This window comes from Rhipicephalus sanguineus, unplaced genomic scaffold (assembly GCF_013339695.2).
Source record: "Rhipicephalus sanguineus isolate Rsan-2018 unplaced genomic scaffold, BIME_Rsan_1.4 Seq1097, whole genome shotgun sequence".
In the NCBI taxonomy this organism is placed as follows: Eukaryota; Metazoa; Arthropoda; class Arachnida; order Ixodida; family Ixodidae; genus Rhipicephalus; species Rhipicephalus sanguineus.
Genome location: NW_023614316.1, coordinates 1 through 6,043, shown reverse-complemented (window position 1 = coordinate 6,043; position 6,043 = coordinate 1).

The following is a 6,043-nucleotide window of genomic DNA, read 5'->3' as shown; positions in this document are numbered from 1 at the left end:
CGGAACATGACGGCGACGGTGACGCCGACGGCAAAAACCCGTCGAGAGTGCCCATATAATTGCTATCGCAATAAAAGTAGCCCTGTGACGGTGTTTGGTTGGAAAAGCACCTTAACAGCGCAGTCAACTTTAGGACTTTTCAACTTTAGGACCTTTAGAACTTTCTTTTTTGTTTGGACTTTACAACACTCTCTCCCTAACTAAAAAGAAAGCAATATGTCCGTTGAAGTTACGAACATGTACTCCCTATTTCCATATAATGAGAGCCATCTGTAAGTTCTACGTAGCTCTTGTTCGTGGATCTGAAGGAATCTGAAGGACAGTTTTTGCAGTGTAGAATGTTATGCGAGGTAAAGCTAGTAGCTCACTGCTTTAAGAAACGAAACTGCTGCAGCGAGGGAAGGACCTTTGCTGCGGTCTCTCTCTTCAGAGCAAACTTACAAGGGTATGAGCTGTCTGCTGATCCACTCCAGTGTTGCGGCGCACGCGGCCGCGTGCGGCCACGCGCATTAGGTAAAAGCGCGCATGCACTGCCAGATCCACGCTGCCGCTCTCCTCTGGCTCCTATCTCCATGCGACGAAAGACAGCCGGTGGTTTTCCTATCTGCTTGAACAGCGATCGTGGGGAGCCCTGACACGCTTTTACTCGCGCATAGAGCATGCGAAGCGTGGCGCACTGGTATCGATTTTGATACGGAACATCACGGGGATGCCGACGTCGGCGGAAAAAGAGCGCCTGCAGTGCCCACATATATGTTATCGCAATAAAAAAAATCGCCGCGGGAGATTCATGAGGCCATACAGTTCAACAGTAGGAATTGCAGCAGTTTGACCTTGTTGGTACGACCAGCGCCTCCTCTATTTTTTCGTAGGCGTTAGTGCGATATAGTGGAAGTGCAGCGCTAAGAACACACCAACGGGTAGGAAATACAGTACATGCGGATCTGTCATGTTCTTGCTCTTTCCGTGTGTGTGCTGTACTTTATTGGCACTATGTTCAATAATCAGGGCACTTAGCGATGGCGTAGATGAACAGCCACAGAAGTAACGCTGCCCTGCCACGGTGGTCTAGTGGTTATGGCGCTCGACTGCTGACCCGAAAGTCACGGGATCGAATCCCGGCCGCGGCGGCTCCATTTTCGATGGAGGTGAAAATGTTTGAGGCCCGTGTACTTAGATTTAGGTGCACGTGTAAGAACCCCAGATGGTCGAAATTTCCGAAGCCCTCCACTACGGCGTCTCTCATTATCATATCGTGGTTTTGGGACGTTATACCCCAGATATTATTATTATTACAGAAGTAATGCTACGTGTCCTGAGGCAACAATAGCTAGCAAGGCGGAAGCGTCAATTGTTTAAAGTCGCCGATCTACCCTGAGAAGTGTTTAAGTGCTGAGAGCGGCTCGCGGCTATATTCGAGGAAAAGAGATTGAAAAGCCGTCGTTACCTTGGGTGCATTATATGCGCTCATAAGTCATTAAAAACAATCAGATTTGAAAGAGCGTATGCTTGGGCATGTTGGTAATTGTTTCACTTTTTACTCGCACAGCATATAGTAGATATCTCTTTTCATCAAAATTAAAGGGAGTGGCCAGACGCGCACCGACGTTCTTATCTGAACACACCCACATAAAGCTCTAAGCTTGGGTTCCGTGCTCAACTGGAAAATGATTTCAAAGGTGATGATACATTAATTAACAAAAAAATAGGTCTTGCTGAAACATTTTCTGATTAGGTAGGGTGATCAAAATTATGTGGACATGAAGTTTTATAAAAACTTGGAGGACGCTTGAGCTTCACCTTGAAGATCAGAGCACGATAGCGTAATCGGGCCCCATTGCGCATCGCCTTCTCAATTGCTAGCCTGGGGTGCTATGCAGGATGGCCCTAGTTTGGCGTAACTCGGAATCTTTCCGAGCTCTTGCGACACCCCCTTTTAAACGCGCTAACCGTACGAAAAGGTCAAATCCATCCCTCAGCGCGCGCTGCGTTCCATTGATTACGATGGACGGCGACGTCACGTCAAGGGCGGTCGACAAGGTTGGGTGGTGTCTCTAAACCAGACGCTCCTTCTTTCTTTTGTTTGTCGTTACACGCAGTTCAGAAGAGCGCCTATGCAAGAGAAGTGTCAGAACCTTTTACTAACAATATATTTTGAAGGTGCGGGCGTTTTAAATTCATTTTCAAGCGCCTAATGCCTGCACTAAGTATCCTTTAGAATAAACAGCACCGACGTGGTCTACGAGATTAGCTCCGCCCGAGCGCCTTAGAACACCGCGGCCGGAGCTACTCGCCGAGGCAACGTGTATAATCATCATGGTCGGCCTGTACACTCTAGCGCTTCGCTCGGCCGGCGCGCGCCCACTTCATCCTCTTGTTTATCGGCTGCTCGCTCCCCCATTACGGGCGCCCGACTGATTACCTTATTGGCTGGGCGGTATGCCTAGCTAATTAAGCCGAGACATGCTATGACCAAGCTAATTAGGCCAGGTCACGCTGACCGAGCTAATTAAGCCACATCCAACTAAGACCATGCTAATGAAGCCGTGTAAAGCTAAGACTGAGCTAATAAGGGTCATGCTAGTTAACACGACGCTAATTAGGAGCCTAATTCCCGTAAGCATAATTCTCCTTCTCGTGAGCATAATTAGGAGCACGCTAATTCAAACCAAGCTAATTAGAACCTTACCTATTAAGTCCGAGCTAAATCGAATCGCGCTAATTAGCATCATGTTAATTACCACCGTGCTAAATATTATCTTGCTAAGCTAACGTGAGTAATTCCTGTCGTGTTAATTGGAACATTACCAATTAAGACATAGCTATTGACTACCATGTTAATTAAGACCTACCTAATTAATACCATCGAAATTGAGACCGAACTGACGCGGTCTTCACACCGAAGCAGACTGAGTGCACGAGCCGCGTAAGAAGCTGGAAGAAGCTAGGTGATGACAAGCTCGTTCAATTGCTCCAGCCTTGCACAAGTAGTGCAAGCTGGCCAAATTATTTTACATGCATAGAAGCTGCTGCTTAGCGTCCACCACATGAAACGCTTGGCAGTCGCACCAGCACTACGAGAGTCACGAGTTAAACTGGGGCATTTACAGAGTCAACGAGTTTGTACAAGAATTCGCGCGTCAATCAGTTTGATTGAGAGACGCCCGCGGCGAGGATAGGGTCCACCAACGGCGTTTGTTCTTGCCCAGGAGCAGTGCTCACTCCGCAACGCCAGCGAGCGGCACGATTCATCTATGAGCTTAATCGCACAGACTACGCACACGCACGAAGAACTAAAGGTTGTATCATTACGTGGCTACCACGTCTCGCATTCAATTTCACCGCGCTCACGACGTACCACTCACAGCCATGAAGCAAGCGCCCCTGGTGATATTTGCGGCGAGAAGTGTTAAAAGATGAGGATTTTTCGCTCACAACCAACGACACCGACGCCGACACCTATACGCCTTGTGCACCGCCTATAGAGGTGCCACTGATAGTCACCTAGCGGGCGCCGCCGACAGTACGTGCGGGAAGCCGAGCAGACGACAGCGCTTTGCACACCTTTGCTGTGAGGAGATGGATGAAGTTCGCGGCTACACTTTCCCCTTCGTGCGGGTGCCAAACGACTAATTCTGTGCTGACAGCTGCAGGAAAGGCGCGGGCCTCTAAGAAAGTGGACTTGTGCACGATGTTTGTCACAAACGAGCGCTTAACTAAGCGCACGTCGCCGATTTCGAACGACGGCATGAAAGCCCGACGCGGACGGTTCGTGCGCGACAGAGCGTGCGCATCGAAAAAACAAGTATAAAAAGGCGCCGAAAGCGCGCCGCTTATCCTCTCCACAGAAGACGCCACCGACACAGCCAACGCGCGCGAAAGATCGGGATATTCGAGAAAGCAAAGCAGCGCCAGCGGCGCCGTCTGATACCGCAGACGAATCGGTGAGAGGATTTAGCCCCCTCCCCAGCTTTCGCTGTGCTACGCACAGACGAATCATACGCACCTTCCCGAACCCAGGCGCGAGCCGATACAGGCAATGCGAGCAATGCAAGCGCGCGGCGACGGAGAGTCAGTCAGCGAGGAGTCAGTCAACGAAGAAGTTATGTTGTTCTAGTGACAGCATCGTTCGCTCGACCGCAGAAGACGTGTTGTTTGATGATCTAGCGCTGTGAGTAAAGTATCAAGAGATGACGCCGCGGGAGCAGCGACAAGTTTTGAAGAGGGTCGCCGAGGAGACATGTGATGGCCGACTGCGGAGGAGAACGAACGTCCGCGTGCAGTGTCGTCATGCCGGTGAATATCAAAGGTACGTCGCGCAGACCAGCGTAACAAGACTCGGCTATGAGGTGCAGCTCGTGGTGAACATCCGCTTTGTTTTGTTTACAAAGGTGACGTCTCAATCACTTCTTGTTCTTTTTGAAGTCAACCATTGCTGCATTTCTGTTTCTGTAAATAATAAATATAGAACTTAGCTTGTAATAGCGCGGTACATGTACCGCGCTAGTACAAGTTAAGTTCATGGATGACCAACTCGCCCGAACTACAACACTTCTGAAATATAGAACGTTTGAGCGAAGTGCCCTTGGGGGGCACGGCGGTCGAACCGAACCAACACATCACATGCTCAGGCTGATAACTTTGGCCGTCTACGAGTGTCAACATGATCGAGTGCATCCAGCGAGCACCGATATGGCAGAACGAAAGCATTAGAACAAGAAGCGACGTGTTAACTCGCCCAATGAGGAAGCGGCTCGCCTTTGCCAACGAACAGCGGCGATCCATTGCTTCCGTCGCTCTTGCTCAGGAGGCCTTGCGGTAAGTGAGTAAAACCGTGTTCCGGGCGCGTTTTTGTAGGTGTTTGAGCACTCCACTCCACAGCAATTGTTGTTCGACATCCCTTGAAGTTTCGGCCACCACACATACGACGAACGTTGCTTATTTCACTACGGAAACGTGAACAACGCGGAAACCCACGTACAACGACGTAGGAAACCACGGCGGCCGTCTGCTTGCTTTCCCGAGAGTAATGACCGAGTTCGCCGCCTACGGCGCTTCCGTCGGCGCGCACTTGGCGTATATTGTTTGCGAAACGAGCTCTTAACGCTGTCACGTTAAACTTCTGCGCTTAGATGTGCGTGAAGACCACCTCTACAGTAATGTTATGCTGCCAGGGCGGCACATGATGAGGTAGTAATTATTGATGTCGGTCGCTTAAATAACTAAAATTCAATAATTAACTTTTTAGTGGCTGCAGTAAGCAGGCATGTTTGTATTGAAAAGTTAGGCACAATAGTGTTTCTACATAGTTTGGCAGAATTCTTCCAGCGCATTCGTGCTCCGAGACATCGAACTGTGAAGTTTATTTGCCGCTCGCCGGAGTACGCATGCGAGACAGTGAGGACGGAGCGAAGCTCCTCCCTTTTGTGACGTGCCTGCTGAATACGGTGTTTAGTTGTAGGGTGGCGGCATGTTCAAAAGTGATAACTGGGTCATTCCACGCCAAACGTTCCAGCCATTCTGGCGACCATCACAAATGTATTCGCAAAAAAATCGTACTGACTTATTGTATTGAAAATGGTGAATTGCTAGAATATTTCGGAGAGAAAAAACTTTTGCTCCCATGGGAGCCTTGTGAATTTCCCAGAATGCCGTCTGAGTGATCTAGGTATAATGCCGGAAGAAAACAATAGTGGCGAATTAGACAGGGAAAAGCACAGACTCTCAACTGAAAGTTTATTCTTCAAAGATCATATACGCATGACTAAAACAGGAAGTGACAGAAAACAAGATAAGTTAGCGGTTAAAAAACTGCGAAACTTCGACACCAAATAAAGAAGCAAATCGGTAGGCTCATTGGCCGTGCACGCCATCTGCCAGGAACATTTGCCAGAAACATTTGCCAGGAACAAGCATTGGTAAAAACACACCAAACGAAAACTGCACAAGCATACCAGACACATATTTGAAGGTGTGCCAGTCGACCATGCCAGCAGGGCTGCGCTATACTACGGTTTAGGTCTCGATATGATAAGTGTGCTGA